The 20,074-nt window shown below is 41.5% G+C and overlaps 1 protein-coding gene across 5 annotated transcripts in view; it reads right to left on the reverse strand.

Annotated features, from left to right (window-relative positions):
- Positions 1 to 14,723, reverse strand: part of COL14A1 (collagen type XIV alpha 1 chain) — a 211,034-nt gene extending 196,311 nt beyond the window's left edge. For 2 of the 5 annotated variants that reach the window (XM_049632952.1, XM_049632957.1), the window contains exon 1: positions 14,094 to 14,298. The gene's annotated coding sequence lies outside the window, so the exon portion shown is untranslated. The other 3 variants (XM_049632956.1, XM_049632953.1, XM_049632955.1) reach the window with 3 other exon arrangements.
- Between the last annotated feature and the right edge of the window lie 5,351 nt (positions 14,724 to 20,074).

A 20,074-nucleotide genomic window follows, 5' to 3' on the forward strand; every position in this document is an offset into this window, starting at 1 on the left:
TAAAAAAATTTTTTTCAAAGAATATTTCCTTGGACTGAAATATTCACATACTGGAAGCTCCTTAAAATTCCAAATGGAAAGCAATACATTAAGTGCCTATTCTAAAAGAATAAGCAACACATTAAGTGACTAATATATGTATTTATTATATATATATTTAGCATTTTAGCATGGGTTGATTCACCACAGATTAGTAAACCAACCATTTGTCAGAACACAAAGGAAATTGAATAAACAGTGAGCAAATTTTGATACATTAAAGGAGCAAAGACCTTGGGGCATATATAGAACCCTCACTCTACAAAGGCAAGAATAAGATTAGATGGATTATCCAAAGAGATATGAGTGGCACTTATGTAGACAGAAGGCATGAATACAGAGGATTTCAAAAGATATGGGAGTGGGCTTCAGCCCTAACACAACCAAGAAATCAGTAAATCTGCCAGTCACCCAGACAGCTGTCCTGTACAGCCCCCAAAAAACCATACCAGCAGAATCACCCTCTTAAACAAAATATTCTAAGATTTTGTACCCCAACATTATAACTGTAGGTTTCAACTAGAAGCAGGCAAGGGGAAGAAAGGTAAGGAAATAGGCCACATTTGTGTTTCTGGCATACATTTTAAGATCAGGGGACTTTTGGTTAGATACCACATGATAGGATTTTAACATAGGAGAAAACGATCCTTTTACAAACCATAAGCCAAAAGACTTTCTCTGTTCTCTTCAAAACACAAGTCCTGTGTCCAGGTGTTTTGAAGCAATAATTAACGCAACACAATGGAAGCTAATTTGCATTTCACAAAATTTAATTTTAATTAATTAATTAACCAATCAACTATTCTACCCTACTCTTGGTAATTTAAAAACAAACAGTATTATTTAGATGGAAAAAATTGTGCCATAGCTTATCTTTAAATCTTCCTTTTTGTTGTTTACTTTAAATTAGGATGAGTAATACCATATTGAGAGAAGTGGAATTTTAGTTTTCCCAAGGTTTTCTGCCAAGTCTCCAAATTTTTGGACAGTAAAATAGGGGCAAGAAGAATCCCAATTCCTATTAAAGTGCCATGAGACACTTTAACATTTACCAAAATGTCAAAGCCTAATTTGTTGAAACTTTGCCCAAAATCCTGCCCAACACAAATAACTCTGCCTTGGTTTTTGTTTTTGTTTTGTTTGTTCATTCGTTTTATTTTGTTGGTTTAAAAACATCATATTAAAAATGGGTACTTAGTTCTAAGTTCAGAAGGTATACACCCAATTCTGGGAAAGTTGATAATGTTTAGTATAAGTTGTCTCAAAACACTGTCACAATTTTGTGGTCCATAATTTAAAACTATCCCAATTAGGGCTAATTTGCCCTTCTACTTCATGTGTTCTGTTTTATTTAATCTCATTTGTATAGTTGAGATTAATAAGGAGCAAAGGCCCTGAGTATAGCCAGTTTTATCAAAATTCCTTAAAATATTTATTCTAAAGTTTTTGTAAACCACTGATACACACACAAACATACATACACACAAACACTTGTACAGACTTACACACACATGTACCTTCCAATCTTGCATAATGTTCTCTTCAATCAGTGCTGACTTACAAAAAAAACCCAACCAAACAAACCATGAACAACAAAATCTTTGCTAGCTATCTGGCATTTGGTCTTGAGAGAGTTTGTTATTTGTAGTATTGAGATTTCCATTCCAACAATCTCTTGTTGAGAGTCCCACTATATAACCAAAGCTCTCTACTTGCTACTAAGGAAAATACAAAACTTTATACTATACAATCCCTGCCCTCAGCGATCTCACAATTTTATTGAAAAGAAAGATCACGAGCAAATACATTGCAAAGCTTAATAAAAGTAAGTATGAAATAGAAGAAAGACTTAGCACAAAGTGGTAATACAAATAGAAAACTGGGAGTTAGGAAGACAATTCTGCCAATAATTTGTTAGGGGTCCTTGGCTAACTGGTGTAACCACTCTGACTTGGTTTCTTCATACAAAATGTGCAAATTAGCATCTATCTGATACAGTGATTGAGATAATGCAGATAATGTATTTAGAACAAAGGTAGCTCTCAGAAAGTTCTAACTAGTTCCAAGTTAGCAACACATTCTAAGAACATGAAGGACAAGGGAATGATAGAATCAATAAATTTTGCTACTGGAGTAAACACTAAAGGAGGAAGGAAATGCAGGATGTCTTTATCTATCCCATCATGTTACGGTTGTAGGACTAACTTGGCAAAAGGCTTAGGTAAAAACCGAAGACCCAGGTAATGACAGAGACACAATTATTCGCATGAGTGAACTGCTTTAAACTTTTCAAAATATGCTCCTATCCATGTTTTATCATTTCCTACATGACAGCTCAATATAGATTGAAAATCATCAACCATACGAGCATGTGAAAAATTTGACTTAAGAGCAACTCATAGACTTAAAAAAAAAAAGACTTAGCAGTTCTAGTTGACAAGTTCATGCAAATATTTAAAAGAAATGAGGATGTGAAAAAAAATGGGGATGTTGAAGCATGTTTTAAGCCTAGGAAAAATAAGAATCAGAGGCATATGATGAATGTCTTCAAATACTTGAAGAGATTTCATGTTATTGAAAATCAAACAAGCTATTTTGTGCAACTTCTGCAAATCGAAGTTGAATCAATGAACCAACCCAAAGAGATGTGGATTTAGATGTAAAAATTCTCTAACTTAGAACTGGGTCTTCTCTTTTACTAGAAGTTCTGAGGCAGTAGCCTATAAGAGATACTATAGAAGGGAAAGGGAACTGGACAAAATGACCTCTAAGATGCTTTCTCCAACCCTCTACTGTTTATACTTTAATGTTCACTTTATAAAAGGAGAATTTTATAGTCAACTGATGATCTAGGTCATACAGATTTGCAGATAAAAAAGCAAAGACTAAAAACAGGTCTATAGTTTTTAGATCTATTGCTTTGGTCCAGTGTGTTAACATCGTTTAGCATTCTTTATTTCTTCTCTGCAGTGAAAATACCACCCTCCTCACATCCAGAATAACCAAAGAAGTTTCCAGGATTGGCTAATGAGGTTGACTTAAGCCCCAGAGGAAGTTAGTGATTATTACTCTTATCTGTGAGCACCATGACATAGTAGAAAACTCTAAGTTAGGAATCAAGAAGACCTAGCTTTGGTGCTATTAGCTTGGTGATTAGCCTTTCCCACCCCCCACCCCTGCCCCCAGTGAACTCCCCATTGCGCATGGCATGGTGACCAGAAATCAAGTGGAAAGCCATAGTCTTAAAGTATCAAAGGGCAAAAAGAGTTCAGGAACTCTAGAAACTGCAAATTGAGAAGGGACATGTCAGAGACAAGTGTGCCACAATGAGGAGAAATAAAATCAGCATAAAAACTCTCCTCAAATCCTAGATACTTCGGAATGATAAAGAGTCAAGTAATCAAGAAAACTTAGCCATCATAAATGTGTGTGCATTTAATAGTAGAGCTTCAAAATACATGAAGCAAAATATGATAAAGAAAGGAATAATAAGCAAAATTAGAGATGTTAACACTCCTCTCAGAAACTGACTGAAAAACTAGACAAAATATCAATAACAACACAGCAGATGTGAATAACTCTATCAACAAATTAATCTGTAATGATCATTACATCCAACAACTGCAGAATGTACTTCTTTTTTTTTAAGTGTACACAGAAAGTTTTATAAAACGGGCCATATACTGGGCAATAAAATGGGATTCAAAAAATTTCAAAAGCTTGAAAGTTTACAGAGTATGGTTTCCGACAGTAACAGAATTAAATTACAAGTCAACAATATCAGGGGCACCTGGGTGGCTCAGCTGGTTAAGTGTCTAACTTCAGCTCAGTCATGATTTCATGGTTCACAAGTTCAAGTCCTGCATTGGGCTTTGTGCTGACAGCTCAGAGCCTGGAGCCTGCTTCGGATTCTGTCTCCCTGGCTCTCTGCCCACCCCCACTCACATTCTGTCTGTCTCTTTCTCTCAAAAGTAAATAAACATTTTTAAAAAAATTTTTTAATCAAAAATATTACAATATCTTTAAAAATTCAAAGTATCTAGAGATTGAACATGTTTCTAATTAATCCATATGTCAAAGAAGAAACCACAATGGAAATTAAAAATATTTGGAAGCCAATAAAAATAAAAAGACAACACATGAACATCTGTGGAATGCAGTTGAGGGATTAGAGAGAAATCTCTAAGTTAAAATATTTACACAAAAAAGAAAAAACATTTAAAATCAATGATCTAATGTTCTACCTAAAAAAGCCAGGAAAAGAAGAGCAAATTAAATCCAAATTAAATTGAAGAAAGGGATTAATAAAGAGTACAAACCAAGGAACTACATAAACTAGTATTAATGAAAATTAACAAAGCCAAAATTTGCTTCTCTGAAATATTAATAAACTTGAAAGATCTTAAGAAAGAGTGGTCAAGAAACAAAGATAGGGAACACAACTAACAATACCAGGAATAAAAGAAATTATATCACTACATATTTCACAAACCAACAAGTGATAAAAAGGAAAAACATTAATAACTTTATGCCAGTAAATCCAAGAATTTAGTTTAATTGGAAAAAATCTTTGAAACACTGAACTTGCTAAAACAGACACATGAAGAAACAGAAAATCCAAACAGCCCTATATGTATTATAGAGATTAAATTTGTTATTAAAAATATTCACAATCTAATGGTTGCCAGAGGGGAGGGGAATGGGAATTGGGCAAAATGGGTGAAGGGGAGTGAGATATACAGGCTTGTGGTTATGGAATGAATAGGTCATGAGAATAAAAGACACAGCATAAAGAATATGTCTGACATTATAATAGTAATGTATCAGGACAGATGGTGGCTACACTTGTGGTGAACATAACATAACATAATATAATGTATAATGTATAAACTTGTTGAATCACACCTGTTGTAAATCTGAGACTAATGTAACACTGTGTGTCAATTATACTCAAATATATATATTTTTTTTCTTTTTATGAATATATATGTATATATATGTATACATATGTTAAGCAAAGTTAGAGATGGTTTCACTAGTGAATTCTATCAAATATTTAAGGGAGATATAATATCAATTCCACACAAACCTTTTCAGAAAACAGAGGTGAACTAGCATCTTTTTATCAAAAACCGATGTCATTACAAAAAATTTAAATTACACGATGTCCTTCATGAACATAGATACAAAAATCCATTCACCAATATATATATAAATCATTACCAAATAGGGTATATTCTAGAAATGTTATGACTAGTTTAATATTTTAAAATCAATATCACTCAGCATGTTAGACAATATATAAATAAATATACATATCCTCTCAATAGAAACAGAGAAAACACTTGAGAAAATTCACTACCCATTCATGATTTAAAAGAAACCTAGCAAACTAATAGAGGGGAACTTTATTAATCTGACAAAGGGCATCTATGAAAAAAAATCATATATAATGGAGAAATATTGAATACTTTTCTCCTAAGATCAAGAATAGGAAATGGATGGCAATGCAAACTGGTGAAGCCACTCTGGAAAACAGTAGGGAGTTTCCTCAAAAAAGTAAAACTAGAACTACCCTATGACCCAGCAATTGCACTACTAGGTATTTATCCAAGGGATACAGGTGTGTTGTTTTGAAGGGTCACATGCACCCCAATATATATATTTTTAATCAAAAAGTATATATATACTTTTGTATACACACACACACACACACACACACAATGGAGTATTACTCAGCAATCAAAAAAAATGAAATCTTGCCATTTGCAGCTACGTGGATGGAACTAGAGGGTATTATGCTAATCGAAATTAGTCAGAGAAAGACAAATATCATATGACTTCACTCATATGAGGACTTTAAGATACAAAACAGATGAACATAAGGGAAGAGAAGCAAAAATAATATAAAAACAGGGAGGGGGACAAAACATAAGAGACTCTTAAATATAGAGAACAAACAGGGTTGCTCGAGGGGTTGTGGGAGGGGGGATGGGCTAAATGGGTAAGGGGCATTAAGGAATCTACTCCTGAAATCATTGTTGCATTATATACTAACTTGGATGTAAAATAAAAAAGAAATTAATTGAAAAAAGAAATTAAAAAAATTTCCTTCTGAATGAAACAAAAAAAAAAAAAAAGGAGGGGCGCCTGGGTGGCTCAGTCGGTTAAGCGGCCGACTTCAGCTCGGGTCATGATCTCATGGTCCGTCAGTTCGAGCCCCGCGTCGGGCTCTGTGCTGACAGCTCAGAGCCTGGAGCCTGTTTCAGATTCTGTGTCTCCCTCTCTCTGACCCTCCCCCATTCATGCTCTGTCTCTCTCTGTCTCAAAAATAAATAAATGTTAAAAAAAAAATTAAAAAAAAAAAAAAAAAAAAAGGAAATGGATGTCAGCATTGTAACATGTTTACCATTTCATTCCACATTGTACTAGAGGTCTTAACCAGGGCAATAAGGTGGAAAAAAAAAAAAAAGAAAAGAAAAGAAAAGGCAGAAAGAATGGGAAGGCAAAAGTAAAAGTATCTTTATTTAAAACCAACATGATTTTTTGCACAGAAACCCTAAAGAACATATCAAAGAAAAAAAAGACCTACTTGAACTAATAAGTAAATTTAGGAAGTCTGCAGAACACAGATCAATAGGTGAAAATTAATCATATTCTCATAGCAACAAACAAATGGAAAAGAAAGTAGTTTTTAAAATTCCATATATGATAACATCAAAAAACACAAAATACTTAAAAATCAATTAAGACATGGTATGCTCTACACTCTTTGATGTAAAAACTATAAAAATACAAAACTGAATTCCTGAGAGAAATTTAAAAAGGCTTAAATACATCGAGTAGTATACTATGCTCATGGATTGAAAAACCCAGTATACTATGTTCATGAATTGAAAACCCAATTGTTAAAATGTCTTCAAATTAATCTATATGTTCAAAGCAAGTTTAATCAAAATTTCAGGTCATTTTTTATAGAAATTAACTAATTGATTCAAAAAATTTGCAGGGAAATGCAAAGGACTTAGAACAATCAAAACAATCTTTGAAAAGGAGAACAAAGTCAGATGACTCATAATTCCTGATAACAAGCCTTACTATAAAAGCAACTGCAATGACAATAGAGAGGCAGATTATTCTTTGATAAAATTTGCTAATAAAATTTTCATATGAATAAATGCACTAATATTAATAAGTGGGATTAGTTTGTAGCTTTCTTTTTATGCTGTGTCAAGTGTGTATATCAGCATTATTTTTCTGATTTCATAAATTTAATTTTGATTTTTCCTTTCTTTCTGTAAATGGTCCTTTGGAACAGTTATAACAGTATTGGTATTATTGATTTCTTGTACATTTTTGTTAACCATTTAATTACAAAATCATGGAACTTTGGCATTTGGGGGAGGCTACTTTTTTCTTTTAATTGTTTTTAATGTTTTATTTATTTTTAAGGCAGAGAGAAAGAGACAGAGCATGAGTGGGGATGGGGCAGAGAGAGAGGGAGACACAGAATCTGAAGCAGGCTCCAGGCTCTGAGCTGTCAGCACAGAGCCCGACACGGGGCTCGAACTCACGAACTGTGAGATCATGACCTGGGCCGAAGTCAGATGCTCAACAGACTGAGCCACCCGGGTGCCCCAAGGGGGAGGCTACTTTTTAACAACTTTTTCAAATTTTTTATGCCTGTTGTCTTATTTATAATTTCTATAAACCTAGGATGTTTTACTAATTTGTACTTTGCTTAAAAGTAATCCATTTCATCCTTGTTTTCTAATTTATCGACATACAATAATTGTAATTAGTATTCAATTCTTATAAATTCCTGTAATTTTGTGATCGTTTTCTATTTTCATTACTTAAACATTTGGGCTCCTCTCACTTTGCTTCTTAAATTACAAAAAAAAAAAAATTAAAAAATTGTATCAAATTCACAACATCAAGGTAGAAGGAAAAGAAGCAGTAAGCTAGAAATAAGGAAACAGGGAGGAGAGGAAAAATTATAAACACAAGATGAGAAGGTAGTAAAAATACAGAAAAAAACAAGGGAAAGAGGAAGACAATACACACTGCCCCGTGTTCAAATCTTATACAGACTTTTCTTAATAGTGTGTCTGTCATTTGCTGGTTTTGTGACCCCAGGCAAGGTAGTTTCTGTCCTGGGAGCTCAGCAATCTGAACTCTAAAAGAAGAATAATATTTACTTCTGCAAGTATTTGAGAGACTTAAATGTGTTTCTGAAAGACAAAAAGGCAGGTACTCAAAAAAAGAAAAAAGGCAGTACTTCTACACACACACACACACACACACACACACACACACTCACTCATGCATAGTATAAAGACAAAAAGGGGATGCCTGAGTGGCTCAGTGGGTTAAGCATCCGACTTCAGTTCAGGTAATCATCTCACAGCTCATGATTTCAAGCCCCACGTTGGGCTCTGTGCTGACAGCTCGGAGCCTGGAGCCTACTTCAGATTCTGTGTCTCCCCTCTTTCTGCCCCTCCCCTGCTCGCTCTCTCTCCCTCTCTCTCAAAAGTAAATAAACATTAAAAAAAAGAGAGAGAGACAGAAAGGATCCAAGATCACCTTCCTGGCCAAATATGGGCCAGTGTTGCCTAGATTGGTAGTCCTCAAAATAACCTCAAAATAGTTCAGTCTATGAACTATGAGATAAGGAAATTATGCCAAAATGTAAATCAATGCATTGGTTTGCTTTCTTCTTCAAGAAAGCTTTGCTATGAAAAAAAAAAAAATCTCTGCTGAACTAACAGTTTGCTTACTGACATATTTGATTTACATCCTGGTAGTTTTATCTCAGCAGGCAGAAGTAACAGTTTGTGGATAGACACCAATCAGCAGACTATAATTTGCCTGGCACTGGCTTATATCCCTCACTGCAGACCTCCCAACGGATTGCATCTGCCCCTCTGTCCACCGTAACTCTCTAGCAAACCACAGAGCCTTGGTAACTATTTTTACCTTCTGGGTTTTAGACACTATAAGACATCTAGATGGCAGCTTAGCCCATAATAAAAAAGTTCAAAGTGCATAATAGGTCATGAATTAAGTGTTGATTGATTGAATAATAGATGACTGAATGATCAGGGCTGATGTGTATAGGTTACAGTTGATGCACTGTACAATTTGCACTTGGCTGAGAGTGAGCGAAGCTTGAAACTGGCACTCTGCTTTCCGAGTTGAATGCAAAGCTGTGTTATTCAGAGGAAAGGGTACTATTTTCTTCTTCCAATGGCATGGGTATGCCCAGAGAGACCACCTTTTTCTAATTCATAGAAAGACCCTATGTAGATTAACAGCAGTTCTGTGAATGACTCAAATGCAAGGGACTTGACTGCAAATTGACCTCAGAAGACCGCTCAAACTAGGTGCTGTAAGTTCTACAGGATAGAAGGCACAGCCATCCCCAAAGCATGACAAATTAGAGTGACAGCTCCTTGATTCAGGAATGATCCATGAGCTGGCTCTTTCTTTTTACCTCCTTCTTTTTTTAAGGACTGACATAACTCCTTGGTCAAAGAAATGGGGGTTGTCTTTAACTAAACTCTATACTATAAGCAGTATAAAGGGTAGCTGCACATCTCAGTGTAGGTATCTCATCCTTTAGGAAGGCTTCCCTGATCTCCCAGGTGTGGGTCACATGCTCCACCATGGTTCCTATGGTAGTAATCTTTATATTACACTCTGAAGCACCTAACACTGTACTGTAATTGGTTATTTGTATTTCTACCTACCAACGCGTATTGTATTTTGAATGGTTGGCACAATTTTGGTACATGGCAGGAGGCAGCTCAGGGAAGTCGAGGAAGAATGGAAGCCAAAAACCTGCAGTAAACTCTTTTTAGGTATCAATTCATTTCAATGTAGATTATCAATCTGTCTATAAAAACAGACAGAGAGCCACCCAGGAAGGAACAGACAGTTGTCTAATAGTGTCCCCTTAGTGCCTCTAGTTATAGACACATCCTAAGACAATCGATGGACTCAGCAAAGCCCAGCCTCCCTCTAGATCAATTTTCATAAACAATCCAGGTAATTTCTGGGAAGAAAGAGACCAAGTGCTGCTCCCTAAAATTGAAAGTTAGAGACACCTGCCTGGATGGATCCAACAAAGGCCCACTGACAGCTAAGTTCGCCAAGAGCATAGATTAAAAAAATCACCTTGAAGAAATGGGGAGTCTAGTCTCCAAGTCCTGACTTAGACCCTCAACTCTCAGAAATTCCCATGGCCTTTCTAGTCACCACCCTCTCAAAAATGGAGAAGAGAAAGAGAGAAGGGGGAAAGTGGGAAGAAGGGAGAGTAAGGGATGAGAGCAGCCATTTTTGTCTTTCAGGCTCTGTACTGGATCATAGATCTTGACCCTCCAGTGTGGCTATTGTTATCCCTGTTTTCTAGGTGAGGAAAATAAAGCTCAGAGAGGTTAAGAAACATGGACAGGGGCACAAAGGAGCAAGTTCCATCCCCTGTTTCAGCTACGAGATTGTATGGCCTCAGTTGACACCGTCCATGTCATTCACACACCCCTCCCCAACCCCATCAAAGAAGCTGATGGAGAATATATCCAGTGGGATCTGGGTTCAAATCTTTTTTTTTTTTTTTGTAATTTTTAGAGATTGAGAGAGAGAGACGGAGACAGAGCAAGCCAGGGACAGGGGAGAGGGAAAGGGAGAGAGAGAGAGAGAGACAGTGAATCTCAAACAGGACCCATGCCCAGCATGAAGCCCCATGCAGGGCTCAATCCCACAACCTTAGGAATATGACCCTAGGCAAAATCAAGAGTCTGACACTCAACCAGCTGAGCCACCCAGGCATCCCCATTCAAATCTTATACAGACTTTTCTTAACCGTGTGTCTGTTTTGTGACCCCAGGCAAGGTAGTTCTATTCTGGGAGCTCAGTGATGTGAACTCTAAAAGAAGAATAATATTTACTTCTGCAAGTATTTGAGAGACTTAAATGTGTTTCTGAAAGACAAAAAGGCAGGTATTCAATAGGTATTCAAAAAAAAATGCCAGTACTCACTCTCTCTCTCTCTCTCTCTCTCTCTCTCTCTCTCTCTCACACACACACACACACACACACACACACACACTCACCACCTCCGCTGGAACAGGTTGGTCTCCACTCAAGGCTTATTGTATACAGAAGAGTAACTGGATCCCTGCCACTTTGTATTTAGTTCTAGAAGAAGCAAGAAGAGATTGTTTTCCCGACACCCAGCACTATCAAGGGCAAAACTGCCAAGGAGGAAGTTTGTTTTTGTCATTTTCCTTTAAGCTCTCCACTCCCCACCCCGGACTCCAGCTGTCTCCTCTGTACCCTGGGGGCACCATCTAGTGTCTCATTTAACAACAACCTTGTTCTACATAAACTGTCCTCATCTCAGATAATTTGTTAGCTCAGCGGTACTCAAATAATACCACCTCAGCCTGCAGCAATTCAGGAAGGCCTTTGTCCTTTAAAGGAATCTTGGGTTACACACAATAGGCCAGGAAAACGGCAGTCATCTGGCTGAGTTTGGATAAAAATGACGGCAAATGTGGCTCTGGAGTCACATAACTGCTAAAATTGTCTGTCAGCTTAAAACAGGCAAAAGATTTTTGTGCTTTACTAGGTGACATTAGGAAGTATTTAAGAGCCAAAGGGCACACACCCCAAGGAATTTTTTTTTTCTTTTTTTTGGTGTGTGGGCTGGGGCTTGACCTAGTGCCCCTTAAGTCATACCACTTTGCTCAGCCCATTCTTCAGGCAGCCCTGGCTGATCCGGAAAACCAAGACGCGCACGTGGAAGGCCCCAAGAGTTCTCCGAAATCCTCAGCTGGACCGTTAGCAGCAGGAAAAGGGCCAAAGGGCTCCTCCCATCAATCCTGAAGCCTGGGACCTGCCCAAAATTGTTCCAGGAATTCTGATGGGTTCCAAGAAAGCCTTCTCGGGGATTTACTGAGAGGCCTCACCAGTGTGGCTCCCGTCCTTCCAAAGGGACCCCCAGGAGGCCAGGGCTGCAGTGGAGGCTCAGGTCCATCCTGGCACAGGGCTCTCCAGGCAGAAGGAGGTGCCCAGTGTTTAGTGAGTGTGTATATTGTACATGGATAAACCTTGAAAACATTTTGCCAGGTGAAAGAAGCCAGTCACAAGGAGCACGTGCATATCGTGTGCCTCCATTTACATGAAATGTCAACAGAAAGTATAGGTCAGTGGTTGCCAGGGGCTGAGGGGTGGGGGATGGTCAGATTGAGAAGAAATGGGAAGTTACTGCTAAGTATGGAATATGATAAGTATGATAAAAATGTTCTAAAATTGATTGTGGGGATGGCTGCACCACTCTGTGAATATACTCTCTGAATATAAAAACCATGGAATTGTATACTTGTATAGTATAAGAATTATATCTCAATAAAGCTGTTAAAAAAAAAAATCCTGAAGCCTATTACAGTAACCAAGCCATCAGGGCCAGATTCAGAGCAAATCCATCCAAGTTGCTCTTTTGGAATAAGCAAAAGTCCAAATGTTATCCCTTCATTCAGTCACTCCTTCATTCACTCATTCTAAATTTACCAGTGAGTTCTCTGTGTGCACAACTGGACCACCTTATCAGAAACAGAACACCAATTTTCCTCATGGCACCCAGCACGAGTCTGCTTGCTGGATTTGAATACAACCCCTTTATCACAGGCTGAAACTAGGAAGCGCCCTCCTAAGCCTTCCTAGGTGAGGGGCCCCAAAGTCTTTAAAGGGGAGTTTCAGGAACATCTGTTTGCATTTTTGCCACTTTCTCTGTTCCTCCCTCTCCCTGTTCCTCCCCCTTCAGCCTCTGCCCAGCAGACTCTCTAAAACTTCCAAAAGGGAGTCCAAAACTTCCAGAGGGAATGAGGCTTTCAGTAGCAGCTCCAGAAGCAATTTTCAGGGGGGAAATCCTGGCCCCCGGTGAGAGCTGCACACGGGCTCCATTTGGGCATCTTCCCTAAAGACAAGCGCAAAGCCTGGGCCTACGTAGGAAGGGAGACCCCCAGTCAACCCTGAGCTCGTGTGCCACAGGGCGTGCTTCACACAGAGGACCCAAGAACCCACTACCACAGTCCGAGGGCCTCTAGTCCTGGACTTGCGGGCGGCGTCCAGACTCGCCTAGGACAGAAGGCTCTCCTGTGGCCCCACGCTGGTTCCTCCCGGCCCTTCCCTAACCCTGCCCTGCCGGTGCGCGCTGCACGCCAAAGCCCAGCTCTCCTGGATGCATCCCTGCCCGGGCGCAGCGTGCGTACCCTTGGGCTTCAAGTAGGAAGGGGTGCAGAGGGATAAACCTGGAGGAGATGAGGGGCGGAAAAGCCAGGGCGGAGAAGACCCTCCGACACCACAGCCTGGCGGTGCGTGTCAAAGCCGCAACCGCCTGCGAGAAAAAAGCCCGCAGCATCCGGGTTTCCTGGCGCAGACACAGAAGAGCAGCTACCGCCAACGTCCTCCATCTATGCGCTCTTTTTGCTCCTCTTTGCGTCTAGCGCCTGACCCCAGCGCTGATCTGTGGCTGGGTAAATTTGGTCTCCCATGACCTCCATCGACTGTTCTTCCAAGAGCCCCCAAATACAATCTAAATAAAAAGACCGTGCTATTTATATACAGCCCTCCAAGACAAATTCCTAAACCCCTTTCTCACCAGACTTTCGCCTTGACTAAGCCGCTTCCACTTGGAAATGCTGGAATTGCCCGTGTCTCCAAGCCAAAACCTCTTCTTGCCGCCGCGCGCTCAAGGCACCCACGTACAGGGCAAAGTTCCCGGGAACAACACAAGGCATCACACTGGCTTTGCATTCGCAGCACGTAGCACCTCCAAACTCCCTGCCCAGCGAACCCCGCTAGGAGGCATCTGGGTGCACCAGCCCATCCCACCCCAGAGGTCCCCAGCCATCCGGGGAGCCCGCTCTGATAAGGTCCATGGAATTGCGCTGCGTCTGCAGGTGGCTCACCCTCTCTCTCCACTTTTCCTTCCTCACGAATAGATTTTTCAAGGCCGACCCGAAGTAGGGCAGAGAAACATTAGAACTGACCTGTGCAGGGGAATGTTCTAGCCCAGGTTGGGGACCTCTCGATGCCTAGGTAGGATCCAAGTTCCGCCGAGAGCTGGTTCTTGGGGGCGCTCTGCTCTCACTCGCTTCCCGCCTTGTGCCCCTTTTAATTAGCCTCTCGCTCTCCCTTTCCCTCTTCCCTACTCCCTCTCCCCCTCTCCCACTCCGGCTCCCACTCGGCAACCCGGAGCTACCTCCTCTCCGGCGCTTCCCTCCTGCCAGGCGCCCAGGATCAGATAAGAGGAAAGGCAGGCCAACGCGCGGCCAATTATAGAGCGGAAGGTGGCCGCGGGGGCGGAGGTTGGGGAGGTGGGAGGCAGGCCTAAGTCTCAAACGCCCCCTACCTTATCTCCTCCTCCTCTCCCCACCCCCTCCCCACTAAAGGAGCCCGCCCGCGCGCCTCCCCCGCGCCGCCCCTGACCTGGCTGCAGCCCCAGGTGCGCGCCGCAGCCGGGTGTCGTGAGCCCCCTCGGACCGTGGCTAGTGTGGGGCTGCTGAGCCAGGCCCTGCGGCCGCTTTGCGAGGTGTGGCACCCCCTCCAGGACTCAGCTACTGTGCGCCCCAAACCCGGCTTGTCTTCCCGCGTCAAGGACTTTGAGCTTGGGAGCGCACACCCACTGAGCGCGGAAGGTACCCTTCCTCCCCTCTTCTCGCTTCCTTGTCCGAACCGGGGGCTGCCAACGCAGCGACGTTCAAATTGTGACGTGCAGGAGAATCATCTGAGGGTGTTGAAATGGATGTTTTTGTAGGCTTATGAGGACGAATGTCGGCAGTGTCCACAGCTGCAACTTCCCGATTCCCACTCGCAAAGATCCTGTTTCAACAGGTCTGAGCTGAGGCCGGGACTCTGCATTTCTCAAACGCCCTGGTGGTTCTGATGCATGCAGGCCACCCTGTGAGGGTCTCTACCCTGAGATATGAAGACCCCGTGTCCAGTGTCAAGGGACTGGGGCTGCGCAGTCACCCTCTGGGCCCCCTAAAAAAGTCATCATCGTTACCCATTTTTGAACCGTGCACAAGTCCCCTTCGGCGTTCTTTACATTCCAGCTTGTGTGCACACAAACGTTGGGGAGGGAGTTACAGAAACAATTTAGCAAGAACTCATTTGTGCAGGAAAAAAGCTCTCTCACGTTGGAAAACAGCTAACGGCTCATGATAGAAGAGAAAGGGCAAACGGTCTTCTTAACCTGCTTCCCACAAGCCCAGCTGAGAATACAGAAAGAGGGGCGTTTCAAACCTTTAGAGGGAGGTCCCTTGGACATTCTAACCGGCCCAACCGCTGTCAGCCACCAACTCCCCTTTTCCCGATTTTGCGTGCTGTTTTATCTCCTTGTCAATGCTCTGAACTTCCTCGCTGGTCCCGCGGTTGGCGCGGAAAGGGCCCGCACCGACGCTCTGCCTCCATTGGTCCCTTTTCAAATTGGCCTTGGCTCTGCCACAGGGCGGGGCCCAAGCTAGGCGCGGTTTTGCAAACTGGGCTTCACTTCTCCGGGGGTCAGGCAGCTGGTGCAACTTTTAAGGAGGCGGAACGCGTCCCAGCGCTCCAGATAGACTGCAAGGGTGCGAGCGCCACCTGGTGGTTCCGCCTGGGGGTTTGGGAGAGGGCGGGAACTGCAAAGATAGCCATCCACCTTGCCTTGAAGAGACCAGAATTCCTGAAATACAAAATTTACTCCTGGAGACAGCTACCACTTTGGTTGCTCCTCTGCCCCACCTCCCCATGCAAGTGCCGGTTCCCTCTTTTCACTAACAAAATCTCTTTTGTAAAATTTAAGTATAGCTGACTCACAATATTACATTAGTTTCAGGTGTACAACATAGTGATTTAGCTTATGCTAAGCTCACCCCAGGTGTCGCTACCATCTGTCACCATGCAATGCGATTACAGTATCATTGACTATATTCCCTATGCCGTGCCTTTCATCCCTGACTTATTCATTCCATACCTGGAAACCGCTATTTCCCACTCCCCTTCACCCATTTTGCCCATCCCTCTACAACCAACAATTTATTCTCTGTGTTTATGGGCCTGTTTCTGCTTCATTTTGTTTTTCAAATTCCACACATAAGTGAAATCATATGGCATTTGTCTTTCTCTGACTTATTTCACTTAGCATAATACCCTCTCAGTCCATCCATATTGTCACAATGGCAGGATCTCGTTCTTGTTTATGGCTGAGTAATATTCCAGTGTGTGTGTGTGTGTGTGTGTGTGTGACACTTTCTTCATCCATTCATCTATCAGTGAACACTTAATTTGCCTCTATAACTTGGCTTTTGTAAATAATGCTGCAGTAAACGTAGGGGTACACATATCTTTTTGAATTCGTGTTTTTATTTTCTTTGGGTAAATACCCAGTGGTGGAATTACTGGATTGTATGATATTTTTTTTATGTTTCTTTATTTTTGAGAGAGACAGAGACGGAGCATGAGCAGGGGAGGTGCAGAGAGAGAGGGACATCCAGAATCTGAAGCAGGCTCCAGGCTCTGAGCTGTCAGCACAAAGCCCAAGGCTTGGTTCAAACTCAAGAGCCTTGGGATCATGATTGTATGATATTTCTGTTTTTAAATAAAATCTATTCATGTTGGGGTGCCTGGGGGGCTCAGTTGGTTGAGCGTCCAACTTCGGCTCAGGTCATGATCTCACTACTCCTGAGTTGGAGCCCCACATTGGGCTCCCTGCTGTCAGTGCAGAGCCTACTTAGCATCCTTTGTCCCCTACCTCTCTCTGCCCCTCCCCCACTCACGCACACACACATACACACACACTCTCTCTCTCTCTCTCTCAAAAATAAATAAACATTAAAAAATCTACTCATGTCTTTCATTTTTACCAAGATGTAGATGACTGGTGTAAAATCAGCTTTTCCTGCAATTCCACTGGGAGAGGTAGTGGCATATTAGCACAAAGTTTTAGGCAGAGGGAGAAAAAAGTATTTAGGATAAAACTATAGAAAAGTAGAAATGATTTTTAAATGTGAAATATGTGCACAAGAACCCATATGCAGCAAATAGAGGAACATACTATTTGGTAAAAATCCTATACAATAATAAATATTGATTTTGTAATGGTACAAAAGGTTATTTTTTAAAAGTTTAACTCATCCTACCTTCATCTCTTTAACTTTTGACTTGTGGCATTTCACTTTGAATGTAAACAAATTTCAGTTAATGTTGAATCAGAATGACTGGTTTTAATCAGCTGTCCATTAGGTTGCAGTTGTGTGTAAATTTCCAGCCCCTTCAAAGGGGTGTTTATTCAACATTTATCTTAAGGTCAGCCCTCAGAACCTGGTAGAGTACTGAGAACAGAATCATAGAAACAAGACTAGATGGTCTCCTCCCTCAATCTAGAAAAAACTATATCTGAATGAACATGTGAACATCTGGGCCTTCCCAACGATATCCAAAAAACGTCAGCTTCCCAAAGTAATTGATTTCAGGACTCAGCAACTCTTCTTAGACTCTCATCCTGAGCTTGACATGACTGTGACGTTGTTTCTCCCTAAGGACCCCACACACACTGTTTCCCTTCTCCCGCCAATCACCTGAAAACTTACAAGAAGACTGTGCATCCAAACTTGAATTGAAGGGCCTCTGTCTCTTGCTTGTGTCACTTTGGTGAAGTTATTTTGCCTCTCTGAGCCTAACTCCTTGTGTATAAGAAGGGAGTCATTAATTGCATCTCAGGGCATGGCCATGTGGATTAAAGGACAGATGGGTTTATGGACCTATCTATGATAATGATAAATGGTAGCTGTATCACCCAAACCAGGACTGTCTCTCTTCTGCCTATTGCATATGGCTATACCGTCTTCAGCAGCCCCTTCCAGAAAATTCTCTTTGCGATGTTTCTCAACAGAAGTGCTATTGGCATTTTGGTAGGACAGCATCACTGCCCCCATCATGGCAGGATATTAATTATTTCTGACTCCATCACCAATTTCCAGTATCACTCTCCTCTTCACCTAGTCACTATGAAAACCCAAAATACCACCATGCATTTTCTCATACACTCTGTAGCAAACCACAGTTTCCAGCTTCATGAGTTATTTGCAATTCTTCTCCAACCCCCCGGTAACAGGCGGCTATGATTTTTTTCCTCAGCCTAGCATCCATTTCCCCTTCTTTTGTTAACAGAGGGTTCACCCTCAGCCAGTAGGCAGGCACCAGCTGACAATACACCATGCCTTCAAGCCATACCCATGGCCCACGCCCCTGCTCCCATATTCCCCCTTTCCATGCTGACTATCCCATCCCTGCTCTTGAGACTCCCAGTGTTTGTCATGATCTTGCATCAGCACAGCTAGTAAGAGAGAATTAACCTCCTGCACAGCAGGGAACCTTCACGACCCTGCCCCATAGTCAAGGGCTGATGTACCTTCTAATTGATGGATGTCCCTGCCATCAATATTGCATCTCACCCTAGAGTAACACAGCTCTGAGTTCTTTTCAGGAAATTGCTTCTACTCCATTGGATGTAGTTGTGACAGGCTGTCATGAAGAGTTCTCTAGTCTCCCCTAGCCAAGTGTGGGCATAAACTCTAAACTAGGCCAACCAGATGCTCTGTCCCTAAAATGTGAGTAGAAAGTGGTGGGACACAGGGCAGAAAAAAAGTGTTTACTAAATTTTTATCTCAAATCATCCTAGCAGTGAGGCCCGAGGTACTAATAAATACAAATACACCTAGACATAGTTCTAACATCCAGTAGAAACTCACCAATACAGCTGTGCCTGTTGCCAAAATATTGAAATACTTCCATAGCAATTAGTAGATAACTGCCTTCCCTCACCCCTGAATGTCTTCTTCACCATCCCTTTCCCGGGACCATTATCCCAGGTCTCCCTTTGATCCAACAACAGCAGAATTAACCCTTATACTATTGTCTGAATGTTTGTGTCTCCTCAAAATTCACATGTTGAAATCCTAACCCCCAAATGTAGTGGTATTAAGAGATGGAGCCTTTGAAAGTTGCTTAAATCATGAGTCTGGAACCCTCACGAATGGGATTTGCACTCTTCTAAAAAATGCTCTAGGGGAATCCCTAGCCTTTTCCACCATGTGAGGTTACAAGGAGAAGTCTGCAACCCAGAAGGGGACCCTCATCCCACTGTACTGGCACCCTGAGCTCAGACTTCCGGTGTCCAGAACTGTAAGAAATAAATTTCCGTTGTTTATTGGCTGTGCAGTCCATGGCATATTGTTATAGCAGCCCAAAAGGAAGGGATAAAACACCCTACATCAGCTAAGGGCCTCTGGGTCTCTGCTCAAGTGTGGCCACTGGCACCCCTTCAGACTGGGCTGTGCCTGCGCCATATTGTTGTTCAATTTTTTTAATATCAGCACAGAACTCCAGAATATCTTTGGTTTCTGTACTTCCTGAAGTTCTTGTTCAGTTCTGTGAGCTACCCCATTTTTTCTAAATCTGCTTTTTTTTTTCTGCTAACTAAAGAACTCCAATGGAGTCAATCTTCATTTTACCAACCCTGAAGCAGAGACAAAGGAGAGAGCACATCCAACCTTCCCTAGAGGATTAATAGCAAAGTCAACACTAGAATTCCTAAATGTCTTAACTCCTAGACCAGAGCTTTTCCCCACCAGAGTGCACTGACCCTTTTCCAAGCAATACTATGATACCTCCTATGCATATATAGGCTTTTTGCTTTATGAAGTACATTCAAGTATCTCATCCTATTTTAATACATCGGCTCTGCAAGGCAAGAATCATTCCAAAGGTTAAAATCATACTGTCTTATTCTGTCCTTTGTGGGGCTGGAGTCCCCCCAGCTCCACACAATCACCTTTCATATTCCTGAACCAGTGATTAAGACATTCCTCCTCTTCTCATCTCCATGGTCCAGATCAAAGTCAGGACTTTAAAAGCAGCCAAGTTTTTCATGGGTGACAGCACCCTGTCAATGTATGCATGCTGCATAAAAGGTTCTATTCATGGCATAATA

The sequence above is a fragment of the Panthera uncia genome, chromosome F2 (genome assembly GCF_023721935.1).
Source record: "Panthera uncia isolate 11264 chromosome F2, Puncia_PCG_1.0, whole genome shotgun sequence".
NCBI lineage: Eukaryota > Metazoa > Chordata > Mammalia > Carnivora > Felidae > Panthera > Panthera uncia.